We start from the raw sequence: 18,977 nt of genomic DNA on the forward strand, positions 1-18,977 counted from the left end.
GTGGTTTCAAATACAAATACACACACACACACACACACACACACACACACACCACTTCTCCTCTAAGGCAAGCCGCCTTTCTAGCAGCCCACTAATTATTTGGGGCCTCTCTCCCTACTATAGATTTAAGAGAAAGGTAAAAAGCCATATTCACCTGGATCCTTCCATTAGTTCATCATGATAGGGAAGCCCTAGGATTGTACAGATGTTCCTGGGTTTCAGACCCAAAGTTCCTCAAGGCAGCTAGGGCTTGGAGGGAAGGGACAGGGCCTCATTCTGACCACCTCCCAGGAGTTGCAAATTGTCTGGAGGTCCTCAGAGATCCCCAGGTCTCACACGGCATAATAGTGTCTATAGGTTTCCGAATTGGGGACCCAGCCTTTGCCCTCCTAATCTTGGGATCTTAGTTCAGGGTGGCCACCCTGGCCTACCTGAAGCCTATCTAGGAGCAGGAGGCTTGACCCCGGCAGCCCCTGCAGCACGGATTCCCTGGGACAGATTTCACAACCCAGCGCTGAGTTTTACTACAAGTTTCAGACAAAGAAGGTGTGTTGGAGTTGAGAGCATGCTTCTGCCCGCTGCGTGGGTGTCAAGTTCAATACCTTCTTGTCAACACTTGAATGTGTTGAACATCACTCACAAGGGCATTCTTTAAGAAACCTATTAACTTAATTACCCAGGTTTTTTTTTCCCCGCTCTCTCCCCCTATCCATGCATCTCATATAAAAGTTTGGCTTTCTTCCTTTCCGAGATATTTTTGATGTAACCTCTCTCCCCTTGGCACAATACCGTCTTGTTTATTTCTCTAACAGTCAGAGTGGCTGCCACTGTACAGACTGCCTCCTTTACTCAGGTCTTAGCCCTGAGGGAAGCTAAGAGAGAGCAAAGTGTGACCCTGGTGGTGGCAACTGGGGGTGGGGAGGATGGGTCATCTTGCACCCTTTCTGATTGCCCAGCGGGAGTGGAAATCTAGAGGATGCAAACAATGAAGGGCAAACCAAGCTCCTGCAAGGTATACCCCTCCTTCCTGCAGAAGGTGAGGGAGGAGTCACCCAGAGACACAGGCCAATCAACAAGCATTTATTAAACACCAGCCATGTGCCCACAACCATTTACCTGGATTTTAGAAGAGAAAATTCTGCCCAGATACATTTTTCCAAATTCTGGCCCCATGTACCTCAAAGCCCCTGGGAAAATGAAATAATTAATTTGTTATAAATCATCTCACGCTGGAAATCAGGAGAACTATGTTCCCAGACCCATGCTGCCTACAAGGACCCTGAGTTGGTTCCTCAGTGAAATGCAGAGGGCGGGGGCGGAGGGGACCTCACTGAAGGATTTCCCTTTAGAAGGACCCCCTTTAGAACTCACCCATGGCTCATCTGTGCTTCCACAGCTGCCTGAGGCTACCCACCCATATGGGGAATCTGCTCAAAGAAAGGGAAGGAGCGGCAGTGTTCAGACAGAGAGGCAAATGGGGACCATCTCAGAGAGTTGATCCATATACTGTGTTTGGTGGCCCTGCCCTGGATGGTGACTCACCTGTCCAGGGAGGAGGAGATGGACAGAGGCAGGGGCTGGGGCAGGCATGGCTTTCAGTGCTGGGGGGTAGGTGAAGGTCATGAGCCTAGGGAAGGCAGCTGTGCTTCGAGGACCGACATTACACAGAGGGGGCCTCTTGCCCACAGACCTAAAGCAAGAAGAGCTACACAGAGACCCATGTGTGGGGAGACGTGTGGGGGAGGTACCAACCAGCCAGACCTCATCGTATCGTGGGAAATCTGGGCTGCCAGCTATGATAAAGGAGGAAGACACCCCACAGCTTTCTTGCCAAAACCATGCATAACCAAAAAGCAATTTTCAGATCTTTCTAACCATCCTCACTCTCTTTCCTATTTCCGGGAAGCAAAAACACTGGAGCAAATTCAGAAATTCCAGCAGGACTCTGTGGTATCTGCCCTCTGTACCCACACCTTTCTCAGTTCCCTGACCCCAGATTGACATATCCCCAACCCCCACAATAGCACCCCACCCCAAACTCTCAGTGGACCAGTGAAGGTCTACAGAGCCAAGAGGCACTGATGTAGTGAGTCCTGTGTGTGGAATTACAGAGTTAGAAGGGACCCACTGGGTCATCTGATCCAGTTTCCTGGCTCCAGGCAGGTCTGCTTCTGAATCATTCTCTTGTAGTGGCCTCTCTGTTCTCCTGTAGTGTAAGTGATGGCAAAGAAAGGCCTGGCCTGCAGTTAGAGCTTCGTAGCTGCCCAGTCAGGGAGGGTTCTCTTTTCCCAGGAAGCTCTTGCTTCTGGGGAACCCCGAGACTACCTGATGTTGTTCCCACCTGTCTCTCTGACTCAGGGCTGATTAAAGTCTGGTGACCTCTGATTCAACCCCCCCATTTCTTCCCTTACCCCTAGCGACCACCTCCTTCTGTGTGCCATTTAGTGCAAATGGAAGGTCAGAGAGGGGAGAGCTGGCAGAGACCAAGGATTTGACCCCAAGTTCCTAAAGGTTGGAAGGTTTACATCACAAGCCCTCAGTGACCTCTCCCCCGAGGCATCCAGCATGCAGTTTCGCTCTGATGCAACTCTCTACAAGGCGGGTCCTGTGACCTGAGATCCCCGAGGCTTAGATACCTTCTGAAGCAAAAGAGAAGGCATCCTCTTCTCTTTACACTGTGGTCACGCCCCATCATATACTAGCTGGTGGGCTTCTCTCCCCTGACCTCAGAGGGCTCCTCTCAGTGGTCCCTCTGACCTCAGCCATAGGCTTGGAGCCTCCATCACACGCAAGGAGCCTGAGAACAGCCCTCTCTCGAGGAATCCTTTCCTTCTTTCCAGATGTGGGGAGATCTGCTGTAGCAGAAGCTTGGAAGGAGGACAAAGCAGCAAAGGCTGATTTATCTTCCTTCTACATACCTCCCTACTCAGTGTATGCACACGTGTGTGTGTGTGTGTGTGTGTGTGTGTGTGTGTGCATGAGTGTCCAAGGCATTCAAGTTGACTAAGAATCTAAGCATTGCCTAAGCCAGGGCCTGGGTCCAGGTGAAGCCCCTCCTCCTTTCTCCACCCAAGCTGGGACAGACATCCCCTCCAATGCCAGGGCCAACATCGCTGTGGGAGAGCATGCATGTGGCCTGGGGCTCCTGCTCCACAGTGGCTGTGTGCACACACACTCATTCCCTGAGAAAGCCCCTGGGGCCTCTGTGGGAAGACTTTCCGGGAGACATTTATGGTAGAAGAGGAAGTCTGGGGCATCATCAGAGCAACCTGGGCCAGGGAACAGGCAAACGCCTGCCAGGAGTGGAGTCAGGCTGCAAACTTCCCCTAATTACAGAGCTTTTAACCCCTTTTCTAGTCACAGGCCATTCAATCAGACAGGGTCAGACTGATAAGCGGGGTCTCCAGAGTACCACTGCTGCCCCTCATAGCCCCCTCCGCCACATGTGCACATCTGTATATGTATGCATGTGCATAGGTGCACACACATGTATGTGTGTACATGCACACACACACACACACACACACACACACACCACCTGCCCTGCTGCTCATACTGACTCACCCAGATTGATGGTAGCAGACTCCTGCCCAAAAGAAGCATGGAACTCAGAGCTGGAAAGAAACCTTGAGGTTTGGGCACCTTCCTCAAGAAATTATCCTCATTATTTTACAGAAGAGGCTACTGAGGCTCACAGATCCAGTATCCATGTTTATCCAGCTCCAAGCCCAGAACCCAGGCCTCCGTGGCCTCTTACTGGTCAGGAAGCTGAGCATGGGAGAGAAGCTAGGTCCACACAAAGGCACTTAGGGGATGGGACATGGCCTGGACAAAGGTGGGGAGTGCCCCCAGGGACCTCCCCAGAGTCGAGCACTTGGTATCACTTAGAGCTCTGATGTCTAGTTCACTAGCCACTAGCCACATGTACCTATTTAAATTAAAATTAATTAAACTTAATAAAGTGCTTAAAAATTCAGTTTCTTTACAGCAGTAGCTACATTTGAAGCGTTCAAGAGCCACATGTGGCTAGAGCTACTATATAGAACAGTGCAGATCTAGAACATTTCCATCACCGCAGAATATTGTATTGGGTGGACCGTGCTGATCAGGCAAGACAGACTGCAGGACCAGATGGTCTGAAGAAATCTGTTTCCTGGTGGAGGGCTGAGGTCCCGTTGGAAGGAAGGAGAGGAGGAGGGAGAAGAGGGCAGAACAGAGGACTCAAGAGAAAGATGCTGGAGAGAAGAGAGAGAACAGAGGAGGGGGAGGCTGGCGTAAAAGAGGAGGGGCAGGAAGGAAAGGGAAATCCTGTGTCTGTCCCTGTGGCTGGGGTCTGACCAACTGTTCTAGTCCTGGACGACTGACATATTCTCCCTATTCTACTCCAGAAGAGCCAGAAAACACCGTCACAGACTGCACAACCAGGGGCCATAAATAGGGCGTCTGATAGCTTTCCAGACCTAAACAGCCCAACCTGTCCCCAAACGGAGCACCCCTTGCACCCAGGACTCTCTCCATCCCCAGGGTGGTTTGCACACCTGGGCAACTGGACTGGCAGAGAAATGCTCCTGCCCCTTGCACTGGAAGGGCATGCCCTGGGGCCCTTTTACAGCTCACTGCAGCAAAAATGTTTCCAGGAAGGAAGGAAGGAAGGAAGGAAGGAAGGGGAAAGGAAGGGAAGGGAAGGAGGAAGGAAGGGATGGAGAATCTAGTGAAATAAAAATGCTTCTCGTGCCACAAGCTGGGTGCATTTTTCAAACCAGGAGACAATACCTTGATTCAATTCCATAGACGCATAATCCATTTTGTCACTTTCTCACACATTCTTCTAAGCGAACATTTGAGAGAGGGAATTGAACCAGGCAAAGAGTATCATGTCTGAAATCAGAAATGCCTGGGTTTACTTCCCATTGTGCCACCTAATGACCAGGACAGGTGGCTGCGCTCCCCCAGCCTCAGTTGCCTACTTAGCAGGGCCATCGGGCTGATCTAGCGCACTGATAGGTGTGGAGCACAAGGACCAGGCAGACACTTGTGTGTCAGTCCCTCCTCCTCCACTGCCCCAGGGACTTACCCGCATCCTCCCCCTGCCACAAGAGCAGGAGAGGATGTACAGAACAAGATCCCCTGGAGGAGCTCAGGGCCAGGGGAGAGGCAGAAGAGCCAGCAGCTGCAGATTAGGCTGAGGAGTCCACGCCATGCAGCGCGACAGAGCCAAGCACAGTGTGAGGGAGGAAGCCCTAGGGGAAAGGCAGTTGAGGAAGGCTTCACAGACACAGAGAAGTATGAACCGGACTGAAAAGAGAATCTGTGGAGGGCATCTGACACTGAGAAACCACATGAGCCAAGCTCATAAGGAACCTCAACTCTCCGTGAGAAGAGCCCCCAGCCTCAGATGGGAAAAGCCTCTAGCTTGAGCCTCGGGCCCTCCCTGAGTCACCTGGCCACCCCCATCCCTCCAGGTCCCACTTCCCCAGAGGGGGTTTTCAATGCCTCGTTATAGCCCACACCCCCTCTCAATGGCCCTTGGGGTCCCTAAGTCAGGAGGATGCTGGAGAAGTAGCCTGTCCTTGTCAGAAGAGCTTCCTGCCTCCAGGCCTGGATGCGATTCGGGAGAGATGTGGGGAGATCTAAACTGGTCTTACCGCCAAATTTAAGCACATCCAGGGTCACCCGAGAAGATTCCCGCAAAGGTGACACAAGTCATCTCTTCAGAGCTGATTTCCTTAACACAGCCCCCTTGTTATGAGGTGTAGGCAAAAGAACACTGGGCTATGAGTCAGGAGGTTTGGAGCACGGGCCAGGACACCTGGGTTGCATTCCCAGATATGCCGCCGATTGGGACTGTAATCTCAGGCAAGTCACTTAACCTCTCAAGAGCTTGCGTTCCCCACCTGCAATTTGGGGGGGGGGAGTGATACTCTCTGCCCTTTCTGCCTTCTTGTAAAAGGAAGATTAGATGATACAGTGGCACAAAGGTGCCTGACACACGTCCAGGATGGTGGTGGTTGCTTTACCAACCATGACACCACCTCCCAGTGACTTACCTTAGCTGCCAGCTCCCTGCTCTCCCAGAGCAAAGACTTAAGACTTGTGCTTCTGTATGTTCCTTTTCTAGTCTGGTGCCCCCCAGCTGAGAGGCTAAGTGTGACCTGGGAGCAGTGCTTTTTCGGCCCTACATTGTAAAGGGGCAATTGTGTCCAAAGGGAGGGGACGTGAAACTAGGGTATTGGCGAGGGGCACAGGAACCTGCATTCTTGGGAGTCTCTGCCCTCCAGTGACCTCAATTATCTGCAAATGGCCTGGAGGCAGGGCTGGGCCAGCGCCTGGATGGGAACACTGAGGCTGCAGGCTGACTCACTCGTGAGTTTCTTGCCAGTGGCAGACCCTGTCATGGTGGCCCGTGGCTTCTCTGCAGGCTCTGAGCAGAAGACCACGATTAGACAGTTCCATAGCTCTGGGGAAGGCAAAGTGGACTGTCTCCATCCTTGGGGACTGCCCATCCCACCTCCCTCTAATGCTACCAGTCCCAGATCCCTTGACTCCTCCCCACCCCGCCCCCCACCCCCCCGGAGGGGCTTGTCCATGGCAAGTGGACTGCTGGATTGTGTATTTCCACTTCCCATTTCGTCCCAAGTGATCTCATGTTCCCCTGACCAATTTCTACAATCAGATTTGGGAGAGGTGTGGGGCTCGGAAAAACTTGAGTCTCTTCATGGAGCTAATGCTGGGAACACAGGGGCAAGTATCTCTTTAAAAATACTCCCTGCATAGCAGGTCACACTGGCCTGTAGCCACAACACCCGGGGCTGTGATCTCATCAAGCTCCAGGAAGCCAAACAGGGTCAGGCTTGGCTAGTCCCTGAGCGGGAGACCTCCCAAGCAAAACACAGGTGTTGCTGGTGATTCAGCAGGCTGAACCCCTCCCTGCACAAGTCTAGCTCTTGTCAGGTGTTGGATGATTCTGTGAGCTCCTATCAGTACCTGGGCAGAAGGGGGCGTGGTGCAGGCAGCGGGTGCTAGACGCTCTTTCCTTGCGCTACGTGTTACAGGTGTCGACACCACCGTTCTTAAGAATCAGGGCGAACGTGCTTCCTCCCTCCCCAACCCCTGCCCACTTCCTAAGGTTGGTCAGCCATCGACCTAAATTCTCGCAGCTGTTTCAAACAGATAAGGGATGGAAGAGGAAAAGGCAGCCCCCAAGGAGCTCAGGAACCAACTGGCCCCCACCCGAACAGCTGGGGTCTGTGGCTGCCACCAGGCTCTGGGTCTCAGCCCTCAGGATGGTCCCTTCTGGTTTGGGAACGGGTGAAGATGAAAGGGGTCCATGAAATGAGGGCAGTCATTAGGCTGTTTTATGAGTACACAGATGTTCATTACACCCCAACCCCATCATTAGAGGCTGTGGCAGGAGAGAGCTCGGGGCCCCTTCTTTATTGCAGTAGAAACCGAGGGGTTTCTCCCCTAGAAGGGACCTCTGCTTCTGCTTCTCAGCCAGGGGTCCTGCCCAGGAGAAGGTCAGTAGCCTCCATTCCAGTCCTAACTCACTCCCTCTCCTACTCCTGCCTCAACTCAAGGAGGTGATACGGGCCCTGAAAGAGCCCATGCCCAGTAGCTAGAGTCTGGAAATAGGGGCCTTTCCATCCCAGTGCACAGTTCTCCCTCCCCTCCCCTCCCCCCGCCAAGCACCACTATCAGGTGGGGAGTCTTTCTGCTTCTTCCAGGAAGCCCTCCCTGCCCTCTGTAAATCCTCTTGCTAGCATGCATCACATCTGTAACTACCCCTTCATTGTGTTACTGTCAGACTGTAAACCACCCGCACACCTGCACCGCACTTGGCACCTAGCACAACAGTAAATGTGGACTTCATTGATATCAGCCAGGAGCCAGGGCAGGTGACCTGGCAGAGAAAGAGGGATTCTCTGTGGCCCCCATCCTTCCCCCTCTGCCTTTTCCCACAGTGCAAAGGATCTGAGGAACCTGCTGCTTTCTTGAGGCCACAGTCAGCAAGTAACATAAACAAACCATCTGCCGTCGTCTAGACAGTGCCCCCACTTACCTCCCAAATGTAACCCCTTTGCACAAATCCCACTGAGCACCTGCTTGCATCTTTCCTTGCAGGCTGCCCCCTTCCTGTAGGGGAGCACCCAGAGAGAGAGTCTGGCGGGGCCAAACCCACTCCTGCAGGGGTCAGCCCTTCATGCATGACAGGACTGCAGGCTGGGAGGCTTGCCCCTCTTCCCCATTAGGGCTGCAAGTGCAGTGGTAATAGGCTGGAGCCCACCCTGCTGGTGCAGGCCATGGAGGCCGAATGGAGCGTGGCCAGACCCCACAGAGAGGAGGCAGATTAATCAGCTGTCATTTGCGTTCATTAAAGACCCCTTGCTTGTGCACTGCAGCCTTAGATGCCAGGGCAATTGACTGCTCACAATAAAAAGTTCTGGGGAGAAGTTTGTCTCAGCTCCCTGTGGCCTAGCCTTGGGATCAGCCTGGCATCCTAGAATCGCAGACTCCTGGGGTGGAAGGCCTCTGAGGTCCAGCCACATGGTTCAGGGATAGGCAGACTGAGCCCCAGATCCAGAAGCTTGGGGAGTCAGCAGCTGTGGAGGCCCCTTGACCCTCTTTGGGATTCTTCCCTGTTATCACCCCATCCCCTTTCCTCCCATCTCCTCATGGCCCTGGGCACTGTCACCTGGAACTGCTGGGCCCTCCTCAAGCTTGTGCAAAGGCTCATTTCAACACACTTGGAGACCGATGACAATCCCCATAGGGCAGGAAGCCAACCACAGCAACTGCCCTAAGCCTAGCTCTCCACCTGCCTTCCCATCAGCCCACGGGGCTCAGCTGAGAGGCCCCCCAATAGATGACCACCCCTAAAAGGACAGCCTAGTGACCCAGGCTCCACTGGCCTTGCCAGAGAGGGCTGTAGATCTCCTTTCTCTTCCCCAGGGTTATGTCAGTCCCCAAGCATTCCAGAGCCAGAGCAACTGTGAGGCCAGGGTGTTTACAGAGTTCAGTCTCGGTTGTTTTTGCATCGTAATTGCCAAGCTCCCCAGATTGGCATTTGCCTGCCGGGCACTGTAAAAGGTGACACAACAGAATGAGAGAGCAAGCCCCAGTCCTGGCAGGCCTCCAGCGGGTCACATTCACATTTCCCTTGGCCCAGAAAAAGGAGCCTGGCCTGACACAGACAGGCAGGGGTGCAAAGGCCCACCACACAGGCCCTGGCATGGCCAACGAATGAGAAGGCAGACTGGCAGCTTGCCAGGGATGACGGCTTTACTTGGGCATCTCAGAGGGGGGAAACCTGAGGAAGTCACTTAATGGCAGGCCTCCTACTAGGACCAGGCCCCCAAAGCAGACCCTGACCCACACACCTGGGGAGCCTCATGCAACCCCCCTCTGGTCTATAGGCTACAAGGAAGAACAATGCTGTCTTGCCTCTTCCTTCCCGGGAGGTCCCTGAACACCTAGGGAATAAACGTTCCCCAAAGAGGGTCAGGAGTGAGGAGCACGATCAGGGAGAAAGGAGCTACCATGGGCGTGTCAAACATCCCCTGCTAGTGCCCATCAAACTGCACCCAGGTCCCCCACCCAGGTCCTCCACCAGCAGGAGGGACTGCCCTGCCCAACGCCAGAAACTCAAATGTCCAGAACAGCAAGTGACACTGAGAGTCACTGATCTGGGGCTGTTTCTGCAACTCCATGTGGGGGTGCTGGAGAGAGGATGTGCCTGGTGTCTTCTCAGTCCTTGCCAAGCCCCAATGCCTCCAGTCCACCCATCTCCTCTGACCACCCAGGAGCCTGACCAGTCCAAATAGTCAGACTTGAGAGCTGGGGCCACTTCAGGACCAGTCAGTGCTGCCGGGGAAGGGTGATTCCAAAGGTTCCGAAGCCTGAAGGAGACCTGTCAGGGACAAGAGCTGGGCTGGTTCCCACCATTGCTGCCACCAGTCCAGAGACCCCAGGGAAAGTGGGCAGAAAGGTCTGAGAGCAGGACTCTGAGGCAGCGCTTCTCAGACTTTAATGTACGTATGAATCACTGCAGGTTCTTGTTAAAAGGAAGATTCTGATTCACGTGTGTCCAGGGTAGCGCCCGAGATTCTGCATTTCTGACAAATTCCCAGGTGATGCTGCTGCTGTTCTGAGTAGTGAAGGGCTAGGGCAGCAAGGCCAAGTTCACTGTCAGCCCCTGTGGAAAGAGCAAGATGTGATTTGAATGAGACTTAGCATTTCTATTTATTGTCACACTTTCTAATGAGTACAGGGCTTCACAGAACCACCAGGTCTTGCCAGCATCTTTTCTTGCTCAACATCCTGATCCCCAAGCTTTTTTTTCCAGAAAGTCTGTCCGTCCCTCCCTCCCTTCTTTCTTTCTTTCCTTCCTTTCTTCCTTCCGTCCTTCCCTCCTCACTCCTTTCTTCTTTCTTCTTTTTCATAAGGTCTTACCAGTCCTGGGCCCTCTGGCAAGGAAGGAGAGAGGAGGCCCAAAATTACGGATTATGCTTTATCTTCCCACTAGAACTGAGTTTGGAAGCCTAAAGTAGGGCAGAGGAGGAAGAGAAAGCAGAGAACAGCGCCCAGGAGCCTGACTCCCACCATTGCTACCTGCCTTCCCCCAGGAGGCCACAGAGGGCCCGTGACTGCTGGGCGCCCCCGTCTACACTCCATGCCCACAGCCCCCCAGCCCCATTGCCTGCTTCTCTAGGACTACCAGCTTCTCTTAGGCGGCACGTGGAGAGGGCAGAATGGCCCAGAGGCAGCTGGCAGTTTCCTGAGACAGGGTTGGGAGTGGTGAGAAACCTCTCAGGCAAAAAGAGAGGAGATAGAAGGACTAGTGGAACCAGGAGCCAGTAGAGAAGCTGAACCACGTGCTCTGAAAGCCTCCCGGCAATTGTGAAGGTGATCCCCACTCCACAGAACCCAGGGGAGCCCCCATCAAGCTCTCACAGCCACCCCGGAGTGGTCCAAACACCAGTGCCCCCAATCATCCATAAGCTCTGGGGTACCCTCTCCAGGCCAGGTGGGCACTAGGGGACTGCTGGGCCCCCGCTGGTCCAGCTGCCCCTGGGAAGCAAAGGTCTGACCTGGGGTCCTCGTCTCAGGTTAGTGGCCCTCGCCAGTGTCTCCTGTCCTCCCTCCTGGGGTGCAGCCACCATAGATAGGCGCCAGGCCTGAGGATGTAGCTTGCTCCCTCCGGAGGGTGCAGTTTCCCAAGCCCTGTTTATTTGGGGGATTAACTACCCCCATTTCCCAACTGTTCTGCCTCTATACTGCACAGAGAGGCGAGTGGACCACCCTGCAGCTCGATGCTGGAGTGCTGGGAGGGGCAGGGTTGGTGCTCCCCGCTCTGCTGACCACCTCTCCTGCTAGGGCTCCCCTTCCTTCCTACCTCCCCACCCCATCGGCCCTCACAGGGCAGCACAACAGCTCTGTTCTTACTCACAAACAACAGTCCTAATCAGCCATCTCTTTGTCCTGGTCTCCTGCCAGGGGCCTGGAGATTCCCACACCCGCTTGTCCGAATCCTGCAGTCCAGGCTTTAGCCTCACCACCGGCCCCTTCCAAACGCCCCATCACCCTGGTCTTCCCATCATACTCAGCCCCTGACATCCTGACATGCCCACCAGTGCCAGGCGGCCTAGGAGAGGGAGTGTGTGTGTGTGTGTGTGTGTGTGTGTGTGTGTGTACTTTGTGAGTATGTGTGTGTGACTATGTACGTGTATATTGTATGTGTACATGTACATGACTGTGCATCTGTAGGACTGTGAATATGCATTTGTGAGTGTGCTGTGTGTGTGAATATGTGAGTATATATGTCAGTGTGTGAGTACATGTATGTATGAGCACATATTTTATGAGCATATCGTATTTGTGAGTGTGTATATGTGAGATGCGTGAGTGTGCATGTAAGCATGCACGTGTGTGCATGACTGTGAACATGTGTTTATGTCAGTGTGTGTGTGAGAGTGTATGTCCATAAGTACACAAGTGCAGAGAGCTGCACAGCAACGTGCATGTGTGAGCATGTGAGTGTATGTGTATGAGCATGCATGTATGTGTGTGTGTGAGCATGTGTATGTGACTGTGTGGACATGTGTGAGTGTGGGTGCATGTGTGTGGGTGCATGTGCATAAGTAACCATGACAGCCGTATGTGTATGAATGTGTGTGTGTGAGCATGTTGTGTTTATATGCGAGCGTGTGTGTGGCTGTGAACATGTATCTATGTGAGTGTGTGAGGGTATGTGGGAGCACATGTGCCTAAGTATGTGAGTGTGAGGGTCGTGTGCGAACATGTATATGTGAGCATGCATGTGGGGGGCTATGAGTGTGTGAACACATGTATGTGTGAGTGTGTGTGTGAGCAAGTGTGAGTCACTGTTCTCCCCTTCTCTGACTCTCACCCTGCCCCCCCCACCTCCCTGCCAAGACCCAGCCTGCGAATGACCTTCAGACTTCATCTTCTCTCCCTGCTCCCATGAAGGAACCCAGCCCCTCCTCAGCTCCTGAGGCTCCTGGGCTCCTGTCTCAGCCCCTGCCACTCCCCTTCCTCCCCACCAGTTTTGGAAAAGTCTTGCCACTGTTTTGCTTCCCTTGCTCCCATCGCCCAGCAGTTTCTGGCCAAGTTTCCACCTGACAGCAGAGCCCCAGCAGCCTCTTGCCTCCCTCATCCAGGATCCTCTGTCTGCCCCGTGAGGGGACTCCCATTGGAGCCCTTCCTTCCCGACAGCTCTCCCTCCTGTCCTTCGTTTTCTCTGTCTGCGTGTGTGTGTGTGTGCGCGTGTGCGTGTGTGTGTGTCTGTGGGTGGGGGGAAGAGAAAGGAGTGAGGAGTGAAAGAAAGAAGGAAGCCGGGCTCAGATGGTGTCATTAAGAGATATTAATGCCCCTCATCAAGGCATATTAATAAACATTATGTGTCATGCGCTCCGCACACCCCGGGTGAGTGCAGACCCAGCGGGACCGGCCCACGGTCACAGCCGAGCAACCTCTGAGCCCACGGCAGAGCCATCAGCCTCATGAGACCAACCCTGCCAGGAGACTTCTCAGGACTGCCACACCAAGAGGGAGCTGGCAGGATGGGTTCCCGTCCCCTCCCACCCCCTGCCGCCCCACCCCACCCCTAGTGGGCAGCCCCGGGGAAGGGGGACCATGATGACCCTTACACTGGGTCAGCACTGGGAGACCTGAGAATATTCCACTTCCTAATTTCATCTTTACAACAGCTCTGTGGGAGACCAGGACAGATATCATTATCATTGCCACTTCATAGGTACGGAAACTGAGACACTGAGAAAGTAAGCGTCTTGCTCACAGTCATGTAGCTAATTGGTAATGACATTGGACTGAAGCCCAGGTTGCCCTTTCGGATGGCTGTGTTAACGACTCAGTCACTAATGCGGTGGGGCTGCTTTTAACTGGATGGCACCACTCCCCTAGTTCCTGCAGCTGCCAAAAATCAGACCACGAAGCACAACTCCTTCAGCAGAGCAGGCGGCCTCCGTCCTCCAAGTGGTGGGTCTCCTGAGGGTCACTGCTCCTTAGCAGGAAATGTCCGGGAAGATGGGGACCAGAGGGAGCTAACCTGTGTAAAGACGCTGGCGGAGTGCCTGCACATTGTAAGCACCCGGCAAGAGGTGTTTCCCCTTTCTTTATGTGGTGACCACGACCACATAAATATTAAATTGTTGGCTCCTGAGGAGGTTTGAGCAGGCGGAAGGCCAAATGGCCCGTTCGTTTTGTTTGTTTTTTAGCATTGCAGTCTGGTGCTATAGCAGGGTGCAAAACTGGTTATTCACTGTGACAACCACAGTGGTGTTTAAAATTACATAAGGTAGTCTCTGTGTGTGTTTAAGAAGATAAGAACTAGTGTTTAATAAGATCACTAACCAAAATAGTTAAGATGAGAGGAGTTGGGGAACTAAAACTATAAGTTTCAAGAAATCAGGGAAATATGCTCACAAAGAATAGCCTATTCTCTACATGCTTCCAGATAGTGGAGGCATTCCAGAGACCTGTTGTTGATTCTGAAAGCCTCGGTTTTTGTTCCATGTATCTAGAAATGGTCATCTTCAGTCTAAACTGACATCGATGCATAATAATTATATTTAGCTACCGACTCATGATATTGCTTTCAAACTATCTAATATGTCTTGTCTGTTTCTAAGTGGAGCAGGTTCAGTAAGAACCTGTGATCTTTATTCCGTTTTCCTTCCCATTCCCCCTCTCTAACCCTGCTCCAGAGCTGCATCCATAGAATGGGTGATCTGTGGTAGGCAAGGGGCAAAGAGGAGCGGATCTGCCTTCTCCTGAGGTCTAAACCAGTCTCTGAGCTTCAGAGACTGAAAGAGGTTCAGGAGTTTCCTCCACAAGAGGTCAGAGGGGAGTCCAGCCAGTGCAGGCCCCAAAAGGACCAGAGGCTCAAACCTGGTACCCGTGTGACAAGAAGCTTTGGGACCCAAATGCAAGGAAGGGAGCCATGGTGTTCTCAGAACAGTTATCTCTATACAGAATGATCTGGGGGATTCTTTTCCTTTCTAGAATTTTTTTTTTCTTTTTTGTGTTTTAAAACTTTTCTACAATGAGCATGTGGTACTTTAATGATCTGAAACAAAATTATCATTTGTAAAAGAGAGGTGTTTGCGTTTGGAGTCCCAGACTCACCTGTTCTGAATGAGGCCACAGTGGTGGAGTTCAGCCCCACGCAGCTCTGACCTGCCACGTGGGTAGTGCTCCAAAGCCCGGCCCCATCCAGACACTTTCTTGACCAGAGACAGCTCCACTGGCCCACTCTGATGACTCTCCTGGGTACACGATTGCTAAGCATATGGAAGAAGTCTTGCCTAGGGGCTGTAGACCCAAAGTGTAGGTTGCTGGTGGCTTTGATGCTCAGGAGCATTGCCTGCCATTCAAACCTAACCCGTTTACACTTCCAGCCTTATCTTGAGCTTCTTCCAGACCCACCTGCCCTTTTCACGTCTTGTTTGCATATTTATACATTCTTAATATAGTTCCCTCAAATTAAGCTGCCCCTCCCCTATCCACTGGAAAACTAAAAAACCCCTAAACGTCCTTCAAGGCCCAGAGAGAGTACAGCCTCCTTTCAATGGATTTTCCTAATCACTACCCCCAGACAGTTACAACTTCCTTTCTCTGTGCTCCTCCAGCACTCCTCACAGACTTCAATTATTTAGGCCTATAATAGAGTTATTTCTTTGTTGGTTTACCTACCTCACTAGACCACGAGTTCCTCAATACCGTAAAATGGGTCTCATTCATATTTCTATCTCCAGCACAGGGCTTCTCATTCATTGACTCATTTATCTACCCATCTCCCCAGCCATCATTCCTCAGGGCCAACTCCATGCTAGATAATATCACATACACACAGGTGCGAGACACTGTGACTTATTTGGAAACCACATGCACTTCCACATAGCCTGGAACAAAGGGCCTGGACCAAAGGGCCTGGACAGCCTGTACTTTTTAAGCCACAGACAACCTTGACCTTGGCCTTGGGAAATCTTGCCTCTTAACCCAGTGTCATGAAGAACGCTGAACCCCTGGGAAAGGCTCCTCTCTCTCATCTGGGTAACCACTTACTCCAAGAAGCAGATAATAACCCCTCAGCCACACCCCACCGCTCCCCATTTTGGCATCTGGATACCCGAGGAGGTAACTGACTCCAGATCTGAAGCCAAACTAGGAGTCAAAACCCAGGGGTCTGTTGCGAGTCAGTGCCAAGATACCAAGTCTGCAGGCTACCCACTGGCACATTATCTAAAGACTGTTCACCACTCAGCCCCACTGCCCATGAAGGTGCCAGGAAGAGGACTATCAGGGCTTTGATGTTGACACTTCTTGAGGGAAACTGGGTACACAAAATAATTGGCCATCCTACACCCTGGAGTCTAGAAGCACTCAATCCCCAAGAGGGCTCAGGTGAGTGACTCCTTCTCACCACTTCCCACAGACTCCATTTCACCTCCCTCAGCGGCCAGCCCTCCTTTCCCTGGCCTCAGGGCAAAAAAGCAGGCCACAGGATTAATTGATCACAGCCTCTCCCCTGAAGCAGGCACCGGTCTTCAGGGCTGGGTCCTCTCCAGGCTGGTGTTAGGTGGCAGCCACAGCCCCTGGAGACCTCAGAGCCCGGGAGCTGTCAGTGCCTTTTACTTACCCCTTCTTAATTGCAGAATACACAGATTGCTGGGTAGCACTTTCCAATCCTGTGCCTTTTCCTGGATCCTTTGCCACTTGGCAGCTTGCAGGCAGCTGTGCAAAACAGCAAAGGAACTTTCTCATTTGGTGCCCGTGTCAGAGAGCCTGGAACTCTGTTTCCGGTTTCCCTTTTTTCTTTCTTCCCCCGCCGCACCCCAAGTACTGTTCCGTTCATTTCTGCCTTCAGTCTCCCTTATCCCCACAACATCTTTCTGTAACTCACCTTTCAAGTTCAGGACTCTTCTGACAGCGCCACCCACCCTGTGATCAAAAAGTGAAAGTTACCACTCTGACTGAGGTTTGCAGCCAGGCAGGAGAAGTGATTGAATCTTCCTGTCTAGATTGGAAGAAGTGGGTGAAGCGATTAAATCATCTCCCGCAGACTCTAGGAAATGTGCTGCTGACCCTCTACCCCAGGGGTCAGCAGGCACCAGTCCCTGGGCCTCCACAAATGCCCCGGTGGGCGGACAGTTGCCTGTAGGTAATTGAAGGGGAATGAGGAAACCGGGCTGGCCTCCATGCTGGGGGCCCCACCCACCAGACCTCACAACCCGAATCTGGCCACCAGTCTCAAGAAGCCTTTACCTAAGGCTTCTCCAGGCTGGGGAAGGGGTGCCTCTGGACCCTTGATTCTCAGGAAATGTCACTCTCTGGTGTCCCCATGGACAAGAAACAAAAGATAGAAGTGACTTTCATCTAGTTGGCGCATCTGTTTGTGGTACTCCAAGGGCTTAATATACCCGGGACCTCTGGGACCTGGCCCGGAAGGGCAGAAGGATCCAGGTCCAGACAGTAGCAGTGTGGTCCCGTCAGAAGATATGGGACAGAGTCAGGAGTAGAGGCTTCTAGTCTTGGCATAAAGGCCAGCTACCCCTGGCACCTTAGACAAAGCCTTCATTCATCTCTCTGCTCCTTCCACAAACGTCTGTTGGACTTACTATTTTAGCGTGGGTTCCCCCAAAGCAGAGCCTGAGACAAGGAGTCTACTGCAAGTAGTATATTTTCAAAGGGACGCAAGGAAGCACCAGCAAGGGGGAGGGTAAGAGAGCAAAAGGAAGGCACTCAGTCAAGGTTCATGAGCAAACAAGTTCCACTATGGGTACCTGGAGCCAGTGTTGAAATATGCTGCTCCATCATTCCCCCCAAGAGGTGAGGAGCTGGAGTATTTGTACCTCATTTCCTAGCAGCCATTGGTTAGGAGCTGTTGTCAGAGGATATTAACACCCCCCACCCCCCAACATGTCTGCCCTATTGTGCAGGTGATAAAGCAGGCTCTGGAGGCCAGAGGTGATGCTGTGACTCTCTGACTCTTGGTCACGTTTCACCTTCTCTTAAGCATCTCATATGCCAGCTCCCAACTAATGTCTATAAACCCAGAAATTCCTCCAGAGAGTCCATAGAGTCAAGCTTCTTCTCTGCATTTAGAATAATTTGTGCCTCTTCCTACACCAGGCAGTTGTGCACATACCCTACATGCACACACATGCACACATGCACACATTCATACATGCAGGTGCACACATATTGGGGACCAACTTCTAAGAAAAAGAGGAGACTGTTCTTATATCCCGGGCATTTAAGGGTCCTACTGAGCAATCTTCCACCTCTACCTCTCCTCCCCTTGCCAGAGGATGCTAATAAGGAAAAGAGTTGCCTCCCTAAGTTCATCTAGTCTCTAACACTTAGAAGGGCCCTGGTTATCCTCCTAAACACACTGCCCTAACACCTCAGGTGTTCCTGTCCTGATACCCTGAGAAAGCCATCTTGGGCTTTTCGGTGTTCTTGAGGATCAGAAACCCAACAATTTCTATGCTGTTTGTAATTTCTATAATTATTTCCTTTTTTTAACCTTAGCATTTAGACAAGCTCCTTTTGAAAATGTCAATCTGTCTTAGCTATAGTAAGGGAAAGGAGGTTTTGTCTGGGATGGGCCCATCTTAAAGAGGAGCAGCATACCTGGGGGAGGGGGAAGGCCAGGAAGGAGGGGTCCAGGTGAGGAGGCCAGGTGTCGGGGAGCTCTCAGCAGCCCCTTCCCCACTGCAGACTCTCTTTCCAAAGCTCTTGTCTGCTCAGACTTGACAGGTGTGGGATCTGTTCCTTAAATGCTAGGTTCATTGCCCACCCTCAGGCTCAGTCCTGTCTCCCTAGGAAGTGTTTAGAACCATAGATTCCCACTGCCCACCCCATCCCCCCACCCTTGAAATATCCCAGAATCTCATCCATCCCCAGGGATTTCCAGCTTTCTAAGGTCATCTCAGGCTAATTGTGGTACTCCAATCCATGAAGACATTTCGGAAGAGCTCATGGTTTCATATGGGGTTGGAGGGCGGGGCAGGCAACTATTTAACCATTTCTGCTGTGGCCCCAGTCCTCCACGTGATATCTGTGTATTTTAATAATAGTCTTCCTAAAACAGTGCCTCCTGGGGAAGTGACAGGGTCATCATGACGTTGTAGGAAAAGCATAAGATGTCACTGTGGGTCAAAAGACACAAGATCTTGAGCTAGTGGGTCTCAAAGGTCCGAGGGTCTAAGGCGCCTTCCTCCTGGAATATTCTGAGATTCTCCCACTCACTGCTCTGTGGCTCTGGACAAGCAGTTTGAGCTCCTTGGAGTCTCAACTTTCTCACCCTTTGAATTTGGTTTCCTAAGGCTCCTACCACGTGTTGATTATATGGTAGAAATTTTGCCCACCCCTAGGACAGACCACTGGGGGAAGGCTTATGCCCAAAGGAAGCCTAGCCCATCCTCAACCCAACT

General features: G+C 52.3%; 1 protein-coding gene and 1 long non-coding RNA gene across 5 annotated transcripts in view; one reads left to right on the forward strand and one right to left on the reverse strand.

The window, feature by feature from the left end:
* The window catches only part of PEBP4 (phosphatidylethanolamine binding protein 4), a 215,013-nt gene that overhangs the window by 180,381 nt on the left and 15,655 nt on the right, over positions 1–18,977 (forward strand). The window lies entirely within an intron of this gene.
* The window catches only part of LOC131506605 (uncharacterized), a 46,383-nt gene continuing 36,394 nt past the window's right edge, over positions 8,989–18,977 (reverse strand). The window contains exons 2-4 of the long non-coding RNA XR_009259064.1: positions 16,442–16,479; positions 16,178–16,272; positions 8,989–10,192 (exon numbers count right to left, since the gene is read on the reverse strand). This is a non-coding gene — a long non-coding RNA (uncharacterized LOC131506605). The remainder of the gene's footprint in view (positions 10,193–16,177; positions 16,273–16,441; positions 16,480–18,977) is intronic.

The sequence above is a fragment of the Neofelis nebulosa genome, chromosome 3, assembly GCF_028018385.1.
Source record: "Neofelis nebulosa isolate mNeoNeb1 chromosome 3, mNeoNeb1.pri, whole genome shotgun sequence".
In the NCBI taxonomy this organism is placed as follows: domain Eukaryota; kingdom Metazoa; phylum Chordata; class Mammalia; order Carnivora; family Felidae; genus Neofelis; species Neofelis nebulosa.